Genomic DNA, 15,181 nt, shown 5'->3' on the forward strand with positions numbered 1-15,181 from the left:
AAAAATATAATAGTTTGCCCTCAAAAGAGAAATTAAAGTTCAGAGAAMATAAGAGCTGATAAATAGCCACTGCTTTGTGTTTGATGAGTATTCTAGYTCATCAAATATAACCTTTGAGAGAAAAAATAAACTCTGCATGCTCATCAAGGAAAGAGCTTACATGACATTTCTCAAATCTCCTACTTCCCATCAGTCTAGTCAACTGCAGCAGAAATTTCTGGGGTGCCCAGGAGTAACAAGGAACAGAGAACCGGCAAAATCATCTGGAGTATCCTGGGCACTGCAGAAAAACAGAGGAGGGGATAGCTTCTCTTTGTCCTTGATATTCCTTTATTTTTTATATTCTAACCTGGGTATTTGGTTATATTTAAAAGCCTTTCAAGTGTCTTTCATAAAAGCTCAGTCCAATTCTATGACTGCTGTATCATCTCTCCTGGACTGACACATTTTCTACTCTCACCATTGCTTTTTCTTTTCCCCATTTTTTTACCTCCAACCGCCAGAGCTTGAAAAGATTAATTTTCTAATTTCTCTAAAGAGAAACCAGTGTCTGTGCATTTTTTTGTACTCTGTGATACATTTATAAACATGATAATGTTTTTAATATGTGGAGGAAAAAATGAATCCCTTTCCTGAAGAATAAAAAGCTTCAAGGACTAGGCTAGTAAGGTGTTTCTGGCAAGAGTAGGGAGAAAGAAGASAGACAAGGGCTTCTCTGTATCTCTGTCCCCTTTGCATGGGCCCATCAGTCACCCTTTAGGGCACTGGACTGAAACACACCTTTTCCCAGAGGGTCAGGAGAAGAGGGTTCTTGGACAAAGTTTATGAAATGAGGGATTGTTATCAGGWTTCCTGTGCCTGTGTCCCTATGTTCAAGTGGATATGTGGAGTGTCGTTGGTTTTGGTCCTAAGTGGGAGACCAYACAGAGAAAGGACAAGAGCATCTACAGTACTGGAAAAGCATTATTTTATTATATACACATCCTAAATACTAATTTAAAAATACTACTAGCCCTAACCAGTAAACCCCACAGCTTCTTGCACATTCCACATACAGAAATGATGGTTCCACACAGTATATTATTTTGCTGCTGTTGTTGCTCATTTCCTTCTCAGAAACTGTACTGGCATCCTTCCTTTTGTCATTTCTAATCMCTGCATGAGTGTACTTTCTTTATACCAAAATCCACTACTGTTTTTTTTTTAATCTCTTGCATTTTCCTTCTGCTCAAATGTAATATCACCCACTATCTTATCTCATGRAAACCTTACCTCATTGTCTCTTGTYTCTCTGGAACTCAAATGTGCACATTGATTTTATGCCGATCTCCAATTTTGCCTCTCTAGAACTATATCAACAGTGTTTACACATAACTAGAAGCTGTATTTTTKGATTACTTTTCCATCATTTAAATACAGATCTGATTTCTATTGTTTCTGCTCCTTCAAATGTCGAAATTACAAACTTAAAGAAAAAATGTTTATCTTCCAGTGTGGATGGCAGCAGCCCAATCTCAGGAACTCRGAATATAGCTATGAATATATATATATTGCTGCTGTTACTAAAAGCATGACCACTGGGCTCTGTAGAATGAATATTTCCTAAACAATTCTCTATATTTTTCACCCAGTGCTACTATTATGTTTTATATATCTATTCATTTTTTCCTTAGAATGAAAACATGACACTTTGCAATAACTCTGAAGTTGATAATTAACCATTTATGCACTACCAGAAATTATTACCTATATTTCAAATGATATTTTCACAAGAAATGAATATATCATTCATGATAAAGGGGCTGGTAATCTATTAAATTGGAAACATTTTTCCTGAAAAACAGATGTTAGCACAGATTCCTTACTTCAGCTGGGGTCCTATTTCACACACCCTTAAAAAAAYAGAAGTAATAAGTAGTTAGAGGTATGATGCAGAAAAGAATATTCTACCCATATATATCTAAATATATATGAGTATTCAATACTGGTTTTGCATTTAAAACATATTCCATATTCTTACAGTATGAGATAGTATGGTTTGATTTCAGAACAGCAGRCAGCTTCTCTGGATGCAAACTTATACTATAATTAATAAATAGAAACCTCAACATGTATGTATCACATAATACAGTCATTGACACTAGTTCATTTACACCAACAGAAAATTTGTCCTTCATTTAATGTGCTAAATATTCACCATTTTAGGTTACACCATTTGTTTTCTACTTTTCCAAGTATCTATTGTCATTTCAAGGTCAGAGAATACTTGACTATGTGTGTGGTGCCTGAGTACAATTTCCCCTTATCTGTAGGTAACTGGAGAGCATTATAAATAGCCACACAGTTTTAAGTTGTTCCCATGGCATTTACTTAATTCAGGAAATAATTATTTCTGATATTCAATATTTCTGTATTTCAGACTCCTAACAATTTAGCTATCATCATTGCTCCAGATTGCTGATCAAACAAACAGAACTGGGTGAGACTTCTAGTATCAGCTAATTTTGACCGCTTCAGCTTATGAATTCTCATGATCATACGTTTCAATCTTATTTCAGTAATGTTCTCAATTTCTCAGTGTCTTGTTTTTTAACTTCAGGCTTGTTGAACTGCCTCAGTGACAAATGTCTCCACTAGAATAGATTCATTTTATTTTCTCAGTCTCACTCTACATGTTTRAAAAGGTCTTAGAGACTTAAGAACTAATAGAGCTAGAAGAATATAGCAAGAAATGTCAGTGAGTTATTGGTTCAATATTTTTAAATGAATTGTCTTCATCTGTGCCCAGCAATAGGCCAGTGCACAGGTTTAACAGCTGGCAAAGCCAAAGATTCAGCAATTTTTAAATGAATGTTGGAATCTAATACCGAGATTCACTTTCCATGAAATATATACTCCAGAAGTCAGATTTTAAGAGCTCTATAATTTAATAGGGAATTGGAGCAGTCGTGTTAGTGTGAAGATGATAGAAGAAGTTAAGGAAGCGTTGTAGCTGTATTTCCACTAGGTGCAAGTCACCAATTTCAAAATAAGAGTAACTGCCTAAAATTCAGTAATATCTGCTGAGTTAATGGCCTGTTCTGGCCTTACAAATGCCACTCTCACTCTGTCACTGCTGTGGTATGGTTTGTTTCTCTTGCCTGACAGTCCCCTGTGAACAGTAAACTCGGCCAGATCAGAACATGCAGTGTTAATTGGTACCATGCCCTCTGCATGCCTAATGACACGGTGAGATGCTTGTTGGTATTTACTTCTATCTAAAGCTGCTTGTAAAATACGCTTCATGGATTAGCTGACTGGGAATTGTGAAAATGAATGATAATGGTGATTCTTGCACCCTTCAGAGATAATAGAAGCATGCTGGATATCTACAGTGCTTGGATATCCAAACACACCTACCTCTTATTTCCATTTCTGCTTAAACCAAACCAAGTACTTCTTTGGAAAGCTGTTAAAAGTATTTTTTTCTAGCACACATTTAACTTGTTTTAAAATCTGCAGACTACTTTAAAGGCATCTGGCAGTTTGAGAGGTCTGTCAGTTTGCTGCAAACGAGATATATCTTTAAATAGGCAGCAGTGCCTTAGTAAGCACTGTAGATATCTGATCTACAAGGACATCTTGCTTAAAGATTTCATAAGCACTTCATTATCTGTGAATGAGCTATGGGCAATTTTCCAATTAATTTATCCATTTTATTCAAGCCTGCATACTAACAATGATAGATCAAAAGAATGTGTATTCTTCTTGCTTCAAGTAGTTCTGTATTACACTGGTAATTTCCTCTTTTTATTTTATTTCTATTTTCCTATTCCTATTTTTATTTTATTTTATTTCTTCTCTGTTTTATCAATTCTATCCTTCCATRAACCATCAGACAGATCAGAGGACTTGTGTTGCCCCACAACTGTTTTGCAGGGTACCGCTGAAAAGATTTTTCTGTGCAGAGACATCCTCTGTGAGTGTAAATTAAGGGAAGTCTGAAGAGTGTTCGAGACGGGGGATAATCCCAAATTCTAAGAGTAAYAAAATAAAATAACTCTTTATTTGAAGTATTGATCAATATCAGAAGGGAAAAGAATTCAACATTCTTTGCCAGTAGCACAACCAATAGCTTTTTCATGAGCACCCCGTACCTTTTTTCTTCCTTACAAAGTAGTGTATAGCATGTAAATCCAAACAAGAAAGTATTCACCTAAGATGCCAAAACCTGTCGCTGTCCAAATGAAATATAGGCAACAGTATAATTAATTTCTAGTTAGAGCATGGGATTGAAATGTGTCCAGGCAACTAAATAACATATTTATCTACTTTAAAAATTACCAGATTTAAACAGAATGAATTCTGCACTAGTTTGTTAATGCCCAGCATAAAAATGTCACCATCATTTATTCTATTTATGACTAGACATCTGTTGTTTCGTCGTGTTTTAAACACATTTCCTCTAGTCAGTCTCAATCATTTACATGCCTGCAAGAATAAGTTAYAGTGTTTTGACACAAATACTTTACTGGGGCTACACCTGTAAAAAAGTTCTTAAATTATTCTGATGGTTAGTAGTGGCAAAGAAAAAAGCAAAATAAATGATAATTGAATGCTAGTTTTACCAGATTGAGAAAATTTCCTCTAAACATTCATTAGTGTCTCCTTTTYTTGTTCAGTTAGCTGTCCAGTGGGGAATCTGCCTTGTGCTAGAAACACAGGAGGCTTTAGCTACTCTTACTAAGTATGGGGAAATGGTTTTCACATCAGAAATTGGATACTCAAACTTTGGAGGATTCTGATAATGTCTGGGTCAAAGGCTGAAACATTAAAACACTCAAATAAAACAGCTTGCAGTTGCAAAATGCTGTCTGAATGGATGAGCACATTTTGTTCACAGATGTTTGGTGGAATATTCTTGTAAGGCCATAGGTATTCATGTGAACAAGAATATTTGCTGTTCATAATCAATTATCATTTACTATTCATTTCAGYTGAGTACAAAATAATTGCTGAATTTTACCTAACATCGTGTGTAACRGGCAAAGTCTAAGATGTAAATATTTAAGACCTCACACATACACAGAGTTACTGCCAAATCTGTGCAATTCCCAAATTGCCATGCTGAGCTGATTTCCCATTTTCTCAGTAGAGCTACTATGCACAAATCAATTCACATTAAACTACATTGAATTTCCTCCATCTCCCCCCAAAAACTAGTTGTTTGATTTGCCAAATAGAATGTGATTTAAATTGAGAGTAAGACATCTAAATCTACCTTTCTACATGTAGGGATCCAAATATGCATAAACGAGCATCTGAGCTCCTACTAAAGTCTGCGGAGACCTACGCTCCTTCGGTGGAGATCTTCAATGTATTGGGCTTGAAAAATTACTGAACTGACCAGCAACTATGGACAGGATTTTGTAGCTTAAATATAAGTTTCTGGTGCAATTTCAGATGCTCTGAGTTATCTTTACTGACTTTAACTGCTGCCACAAAAGGTTGGAGACCTATTATGCCGGTCACATCTGCCTGTCCTGTGCAGATCTCCTGGGCATCCCAAATGCCACTAGCAGCCTGTGTTTAGGCAAGTGAATCCCATCCCAAGTGACTATTCTGAGGTGAGATGAACCATTCTCCAAGCATGAATGATTGCATTGACTATGACAGGATCTTAAACTCCTGGCAAATGCCTACATATAGAAACCTTAATTTGGATTTTTTTTTTTTTTGGGGGGGGGGAGAGGAACTGAATCTATCTCACTAACAACTTTTCCTTTGTTCTGGAACAAAATGTTTCATTCCAAGAAAGTATAGGAAAATGAAGGGCTGTATTCTAACTACTACCATAAAAAGAAAAGGCTGTCTTTTTTACATTGTTTCAGGAGTTAAAATGTTACAGATTTATTTTCTTTTAAGGCTTGTGAGGACTGGAATGCATATTTCCCAGTTGCARATGTGAGGTTTTGGAAAGTACTTCTGTCTTTTCAGCTGAGACTGTTCTGGTTTTTGTAAATCAAGCCTGGAAATCCATCGTCACCCAGGGAGTATTCAAAATGGTAGACAAGAACATCACTTTAATGTGTTTTTATGCTCTCTGTGTAGTTCAAGCCCAGAAGAGTGACTTTAATAGGAAAGACTTAAGCTGAGGTTTCATAAAATGAAGCATTTAGATGTTTAAGATATTCATGAACTACGGCTTATTCCTACCTTGTGCTGTGTGTCATTGCTCTTCAGCAGGACTGGAATAGCAGTTTGTGTGGCTGCACTATGAAATGACTTACAGAACTATCCAACTAAAAAAGAATCCAGTTATTAAAAATGAGGTTATTTTAAATCCAGATCAATCCCCTGATCCAGTTTGCAATGTAGCCACATGAAGAGAAGTTAGAAAGAGTGTGTATAGGGAGGAGGACAGGGAGAGGTTTCAAGAGGCAGGATGAGAGATGGAAGAATAGGGCAAGAGCATTTTAAAATACTATTGCAATGCATGATTTTGTCATGAGAAACTGCAGTTTGAAGCAATCTCATTTCAAAATATGCTGTAGTCTAGTGGTTGGTACGTGTACCTGACAGCTAAGATACTCTGAATTCTATTTTGTGTCTGATTTCAATCAGCAAATCTTCTGCCCTCTCAGATAAACCCTTTAATAGGGTGAAATTAGATGGTGAATGTATTGCGTTTCCAGAGGTTTCTAGCTCAGAAGCATTTTCAGGATTGCTGGCATTACAGAATCCCTTTGCAAGCCAGCCAGTATCCTTTCTTCCCTAGAGGAGATAAACAAAAATGTCGAAATGTGTACAACCTGGGTACAGATTTCAAAATCCTAGGGAAGGCCATGCTGTGTAACTCCACACTTCACAGAGTATCAGCCTTGGAGCGTGCCTTGCCAGAGGCACGTACAGCTGTGGTCCAAATGTGAGTGTAGTTAGTGCTGGAGGGGCACTTGCCTATGCAAGGTCTCTCGTGCAGCAATCCAGGACACATAGCACCCAAGCTGTATTACTGTCTCTGCATACAGTGACAGCTGCTGTGACCAGGCTGCCTGTCATTTAACTGCTCAGACAAGCAGCCAAGCCCTGCTTTCTCTATCCAGAGGACACCTCCAGGCATTATGAACAGAATTTTAAAAAACAGAACAGTTCCATCCCACCCAGCTGGTAACCCCACACATGCTTTTGCAGACCTCACATTACAAGAAGTAACCAGATTTTGCCAAGAACTAAACGATTTGGAGCCCCAGCTTTTGGGTTTGCATACGCTTGGCTGGGATCCAGGAGGTTACTGGCTGGTAATGTGGCCAAACGTCAAGCTACAGCCCTTTGTTCACACGTGCCTGCCTCTGCTAAGCTAATGTTGTTGCATCAGATATATTTGACAGTTCCAGAAGAAAAGCAGGTTTGCCTCCAAAATTGTCATCTGTTCCCAATGTCATAGTCWATTAGAGAGCAGCTCACAGCCTCAGAAAAGAACAACAGACTCTCTTTGATGTGATAACGTTACAACATGCTGCACCGTTTAAGCGCTTGCTTTGCTACCGTGGTGTGCATTTTATCTTACCGTGAGCTGGAAGCCTTAATTATGATCTTCCATTGTTTGAGGCAAATGACTAAGTGGCTTATAACAACAGTTAGGTTTGAACCTGTGCTAACTAATCRCTTTCCAAGCACAATATATTATTAAACACATCAGATCTTTTTCTTTTTTGGGGATGGGGGGGGGAAAGAGAGAGGAAAGAAATTAGCTTTGAAATACTATTACAAGAACTGAAAAGATGGGTGATTATCATTGCTCTATCTTCTTTGGTCATCACCATCTACCTTCTCCACTCCTTCCACACTTAAATACAGAGTTATAGAAAAAGCCACAAGAATCAGAGAAAGCAGATGAGAAGGGTAACTCCACAACAACGTTTTGTGAAAATATTTTCATTAGCTGCTTTGAAGGAGCTTGACAAGTTCAAATTCTGTGATGGTTTACTCTGATCAAGTTCTTGTATTTGAGGAGAGGAGAGAGTTCCTGACATTCACTCATGTTGTGGGTGCTTTATTGGCTTTAGGATCTCCTGATCTCTCTGTACAGAGGAACATTTATATACCTATATATCACTCCACTTTTACACTGAAGGTATCAAAACCCTTCCAATTTTTCTTCCTTGGTTATTCCTACAAATGTATGTGTATCATTCTCATCTTACAGCTCACTGCTGCATTTCTTGATCCTGAGAGATCTGTGTGGACAGTTAGATTTTTAACATAGCCCATGAGACTAAACTCAGCTACATTACCCATGATGACAATTATGACCATAACCACCAGGCCACATAAAGCATATGTTGCCAGATCTATTACATTTTAGCCCTGTAGCATTCTTAAAACAGACCAGCTTGCCAAACCTGGTTGAGACACAAATGCTTATCCAAATTACTTCCAGCAAATAGCCTAAAGTCATGATTAATGCACCAATCAACACTGTCTAATGCAGTTTCTGCAGTTTAACAAAGAAAAATGTCATTATAGGATAGAAGTTCCTGGATAGCAATGGGGCTGSCTATTTTGTCTTATCTTTTTACTTTGTACTCAGGTCTAGCACAAACAGCATTTTAGATGTGATTAGAAGTTAGCATAAGTAAAAGAGGTGCTGGAGCTATGTTTTGCAAACAAACAATTTAGCATAAATAAATAATTAAAACGCGTTGTGTCCTGTGTATATGGGGATAGTTAGATATTAATATATTATTTACTGCAGAGACTTCTAAGCATAAGAGATACACAACGTAACTATGAGAGTATCTGTCTGTGCACATTGTGATGTGTCAGATCCAAATTATGTTTCCCTGAAAGAAATGAGGTTCTTCAGTCTCAAGAAAAGAACCAAAAGGAAACAYAATGAGAGTCTTCAAAATTCATAAAGGTTCTTGCAAAAAGGAAGAGTATAAAATATTCTCCAGGTCAACTAGTGAAAAAATTAAAAGTAACAGATTTACACTGGAAATTCAGGAGATGCAGCAAGGAAAATTTCCTTACAGTACAAGTAGCAAAAAGTGCTGAATCAGGTCACATGGGAGAGATTACAGGATAAAGTAGTGTTTGGACCAACATCTGTCAGGAATGGTTCGAAGACAGTGTTTCCTATCTYGGGTCAGGGAGGTAAATAGGGCTGGTAGGGCTCATCTGTGGAGCCTAGGCAGCCTGGGGCACTGAGGGAGCCCCAGCTCCCCGTGAGCGGAYCCCCTCAATCCAGCCCCCTGTGTCCATGGGACACGGTCAGTCCACTCCCTCCAGGTCACACAAAATCACCACACCATCCTGCCCACATCTCCACAGCGTGCAATGTCCCACAACATGTCTCCTCATTCCCTGCCCAATCCGAGCACAGGAGTCACAGAGTCCTTCCACCAGTGCCAGGCATCTCCCATATTTCAGTGAGGARCTGAAACACAAGTGTGAGCAAATCGTGTAAATCATGCTAAAGGCTCTGCTGTCCATCAAGTGGGCTTGAAAAATGTTGCTCAGATAGATTTATTTCCTAGGATCTGGAATAAGTCTCTCCCCTATGACACTAACAAATACTTAATGAAGTATGAAAAGAAATAAAAATCAATTTTCCATACCATCTACTGATGCACTAAATGATTGCTTTCCTTTTTTAAATTATTTATAATTAGTTTCCCTTATTTATACTATCTATTAATCTAAAAATGGCACCTCTGGTTATCCTAGTGTTATTAAATTATGCTAATAAGAGTTGAAACACTGACAACCTATTTATTTTCAAGAATCATCTCCAAGATGGTGATACATATAATTTTGCAAAAGTTACAAAATTATTTTCCACATCAGATTATAATTTATATCAGTTAATGTCTGTTAACTAACACAGCACTGCATGCAGCAAAAGGCCAACGTTTTTCTGATTCATGCCTTTAGAAATACAGTTTTCAAAAATATCCTATAGCCAGTGCATTTTATATATGCAGAAATCACAAACTAGAATTTAGAGATTCTCCTGATTTTCACTAAACACCAACCTGGACCTGAGAGCATCTTTTTAAATTTGGTCTATATTCTTATGATTCACATTTGTTTCCAACCCTCTCATATTTTAAGAATAATGCATTTTTTTCATTTTACTTACATCAGTCAAGCCTTGGAGATGTGTAAATGTTTTCTGAGTTTAAGAGATATGTTTGTAGATTAAAGTTAAAATCAAAAGGAAGCTTAGATTGTTCTAAATATAATATAACACAATATAATACAATGCAATATAATGTATTGTCATGTTATGTCATGAAAATAAATGTAATGAAATGTAATATAACATAATATGATACAATATAACGTAATGTAATGTAATATAAAACATTGTCTTGAAATTTATGTGGCCTACATAAAACTACTCTTTGAAGCTTAACATACTAATGAAAAGGTTTAATAGAGTCAATTTTAATTTTTAGTTGAGTAACTAAAAATGCTCTTTAATCTTAGAAAAATAATCAATCACTTTATATTACTTTGATCATATATTTATACAAATTCCTTTAGAGATGCAGGTGAACAGAGTTGTTCTTCTGAATGAGAACCCTTGAGAATTTTAAAATAACTTCATGAAAGGCCTTTCCTTGTAACAAGAAGCTTTTAACTTTCTAGGCAGAGTCTCTTGCTCTGCCTAATGTTCCAGCAATTTAGAAAGACATTTCAAGCATGCAGAGAAGGAACACTGTTATCCTAAATGCAGGTGTCCAGTAGTTGTTCAGAACAACTCCCCCTACGTGGAACTATTGAAGACATCTCACGTGTCTTTTTGTACTTTGTGGCACTTTAAGTTGAAACAAAAAATCTTCCATGATTTATTCCAAATATAAATATTCCCTGGAATTTTCCCTTTGAAATGGCTAAAATTTCATCTACAGCTAATGCATATGACTATTGACAAATTTTTCCTTAGTCTTTCAAACATTGCAGCAATTGACCACTCTAAATTTAATATTTCTTAATATTATTTAAAACCTTAATATTTCCTTAATTCATTTATTTTAATTTAGTATTTATGTAAAAACCTTATTTATACTCTACACTTTCTTTTTGTCCCCAACTTTCTAGAAGCAGAGAACAAACAGCGGCCTTGCTGTACCTAGAAGCGCTTGTATATGCCCATTGCTATCTACTGTACCAGTGCAACACCTGGAAATTCCCCAGATGAACAGCTAGTCCTAGATAGAAATAACATTTTGCCTTCTGTGGAACTCGACTCAAGTYTTACAAGGGCTCTCAAATGAAATTATAGACATCCCAACACACTGCCATCATCTTAACATCCTAGGAATGCTAAGTAAAAGCCTACCAAGCTGAATCTAAAAGGAGGCACAGGGTAAATTTTTCTTTCCACTCTAGTCAATAGTCAAYACTACGGGAAGAAAACCTGAATCCCAGCACCAGTTAACTTCTTCCAACAGCACAGAGAAAACTTGAAGCAGCTCTAGGTTACCTGAGGACTCTGCTAAATTAATAAAATAGATGCTGGTGTAAATTTACCTCTTTTCCTCTCAAAAGTATGACTAGGCCTTTCTAGCTTAAGAATCTCTGATCCCACAGAGAATAAAATTATTATAATTTAACTTCTCTATTCAGTGTTTTTAGCAAGTCAGAGGCCTGTCTATTTCTTTGCTGCCACTTCATTCTTTTTCCAGAGACATGAGTTGTGTATTAACTGTGACCTATCTARTATTTCTGTTCAACAAAAGCAGAAGAGTGTGCTTTTCAGAGCCTGCGTGTGCTACTTAGGCATACATGAGGTGCTGACTTCTGAACTGCATGAAACACGGTGAGAAGGTGGTCTTTGTGAATGCAGCCAGCTAATCCTCAGGCCCAGTAACTAGCTAGTCCTCTGTGAGTTTGTCAGTCACCAAAAGAATGTGCATGCCATGAAAGCTCCTAGATCTAACCTTGTCATTTACACAGTCCACAAAACCTATATGCTCTGCTTGCCAAGCAACTGCCAGCATTCAATACATCAAGTGACTAAAGATGTGAAGCTGCTTCTGCATTTCAGATGAGCTCTATTCCAGACATTATGTGTCAGCAGGAGTTGTAGAAAAAGAAAAAGAGGTTTATTTGTATTTGTTCTGAGTAAGCAGTCTAAAAAATTCAAAGACCTTAATTCTTGACTTTCTTCTAAATAACTTCCCTCTTTTGTGTAAAGCTTGCTGATAGAAAACCTCAGGTGACAATGTTATGCCTAGTGCTCTCCAATAGATCATCATTTCTGCCAGCTGAGGCATGCCAGCATGGAGTTAGACCTCATATGAAAATAGGCTGACTTCAATTTTTGCTCTGCAGTTTATGGAAAAGATAATTGATCTTCTCTGTTTTTAAATAATTCCCACACATAATATAGTAGGCAGGCAGCACCAGCGCCAATACTGGCACCGCTACAGGGAGGGGATGACAGATCAGCCTGCRGGTTGAGATTTCAGTGGATCATCAAGGCCCATGGCCTGGCCACAACACAGAAGTAGCTGTAGCTCAGATAGGGGCCAAGTGTCAGAGGCTCAGCTTAAAAGCAACCTCCTCGGGAAGGGATGAGCCCTGACTGAAGCTYCCCCATAGCACAGACCAGGACATTCTGTCCAAGGTCACCAAAGGAGGGCAGCTGCCCTCAGCTCTTTTGCCTCTAAGCAAAAGCCTCTTGGCCCTGAGCGCTAGCAGCCAAATCTCCTGGAGGCAGGGATGGTCCCAGGGCCCTTAGGCTGTATTTCACATTTATCCTGCAGCAATGCTGGAGACATACTGCACAAAGACCGAAAAAGGGAGGTCTTTAATTTGCATAAAATACTTTATCGGAATCTAAACTTATGCCTACCATCCTCTTCCAGTTACTAGCTGTGTACTGTTGTGTTTCATAATTGTTCATATTGTAACCTGAATGCTGTATTCTGCTGTATTCCATCTATACTTTATCTTGTACAGCTGTCATTCAAGTCAGCAGTATCTATATTTCAGGAGCAGAGTAGTTTTTGATCACTTTCTCAGGCATTTTAATTGCTATCTTAGGTCCTGTGTCTGGAGTGAATCTCGCACAGGCACAGGATCCTAATTTTCTGGGAGAACAGGCACTGCAGTGGAAACGTTTATCATGCAAGGCATGAATGCAGTCATAATTCTCCCTGGGGTGCTGAAAGTGTGAAGCAGGATCTCTGGATCAAGGCAAAGTGTGCCAGGCATGTGGAGGACAGTGGGTAACATTTTCAGAAGGGCCTACATGAGGAGYATTAGGGAAAGAAGACACAGTATTGACTCTGAAATGGTGTGGCTTCTCTGCAGCAATTTGTCATGTGTGAGTTTTATTTCATACTCCAAACACTGTGACATGGTCTTAATCCACTTCCAAAATAATTTCAGAAGAGCTAGGACTCAGGAGGTAAAGCTTTTAAGCCTCAAAATAGTAAAGCATAAGAGTATTTTATCAGCTTGTGATTGAGGACAATCTTGAATTCAGAGAATCAYCAGCGTTCAGCAAAGCACTCGCTTTTGACATAGCCAAAGCAACTCCAGTCACTGAGCAACTGCTCAGTCAGCCTGATTCAATTGCAACTATCCTAGCAAATAGGAGGATGCTAAATACAGAGCTATGAGCCATAACAGTTCTTTGTAAATGGTCCATTACTGCAATAAAGAAATGAGGTTCAATAGGGGACTGCAGATACCTATCTATTTATTTCATTTTTAATAAAGTCAATTCATTCAGGATCGTTAGGTTACATATCCAACCAACTCTAGAATCATGTCAACTTATTACTACTTCCTTCATTCTTCCTATTGTTTCTAACGAGTTTTTATATCCTGTTTTACCTTTAAAGTCCTCAGAGGAGAATTTCTTCCTCTGAGTTTAGATATTACCCATCATTATGAAGTTCCAGTTCTTTCTCAAGTGTTACAATAATACGAATAACTATAATAATAATAAGCCACATTTCTTGCTTCTGTAACTCCACTGATTTTAAAGTGTTCTGCTGCAGATAATGTGGGATAATAATTCCCTTCAGTTGTTAGCTGGTAAGGCCACTAGGCCGTAAAGATGTCATAATAGCAGCAGATTCACTATCAGAATATACTGAATTAAAACTATTGTTATTTGTATGAGTATTGAAAAAATGATCTGTTTTGAAACATCAGGAGGATAACTTGTTTGGAAACCAGGCCATAGGTTTTTCTTAACACGGTACTTTATGGGATAACCCAGACACAAGAGACCTAATGCAACTCTTTCTGAAAAAGTAAACAAAAAAAAAGTTCATTCATCTTCACCTCATGCATGTTTCAAGGTGGAGAGAGAGGGGATCAGAGTTTGGAAACTGGAGTATTAAAGAGCAGGGATGAAGATGTCAAATTAAATACATTCTTTAATTTGATCAAAATCCATCTTTGGTTACAGTCTACACAGCTCCATTAACATCAGTGGAAGCTATTCACAAGGATATTGCACAGTAGACCTCACCACCACATCTTAKGCTTACATTGAATTTGGCATACAGTTTTGTTGGTGTTGCCTTCAGCTTCCACTTATGTTTACCTGTCCTCAGATGTTCCATTTTGATCACCTTTACTAACCATCTGCACAACAATTCAGACTCCAGAGCATTTCGTGGATGTGCTTTACCTTGCAGGTGGCGACTCAAGGTAAAGACAGGCTACTCCAGGAGAAGCTGTCAAAATGCAAATGCACAGATTCTTAAGCTAAAAGTTTAGGTCACAGTATTTATCATTACCCAAAATCATTGAATCTTGGCATTTTTTTCTCATGAATTTGAAGAGATTTTGTACACAGTGATGCAGGACTACAATCGTTCACATTTTTGTACCAATATTAGAAATACTTTAACAAATATTTTGTATGTAAAAGATCAGTTCTGAAAAGGTCTTTTTGTGGGGTAATTCACCCTTGCCATAAATCCACTGACTAAAGTGTGTTTACACCAATGATGATTATGTACAATTTTTACTTTAAATTAAATACAGATGATAATTACAATGAATCACTGCAAAATGGCTGTCTAATCTGAAAATGTAATTAAGTGAAAAGTGTATTAGCTTTTGAAAAATGTTTAGAAGATTCTAAGTGTGCTGCCATGGCTTAGGTTATTACATTCCTATGACCATGACTGATACTAAAGACTATGTTATGATGATATTCTAA

Source organism: Rhea americana, unplaced genomic scaffold (genome assembly GCF_003343005.1).
Source record: "Rhea americana isolate MKP2758 unplaced genomic scaffold, rheAme1 scaffold_45, whole genome shotgun sequence".
NCBI lineage: Eukaryota > Metazoa > Chordata > Aves > Rheiformes > Rheidae > Rhea > Rhea americana.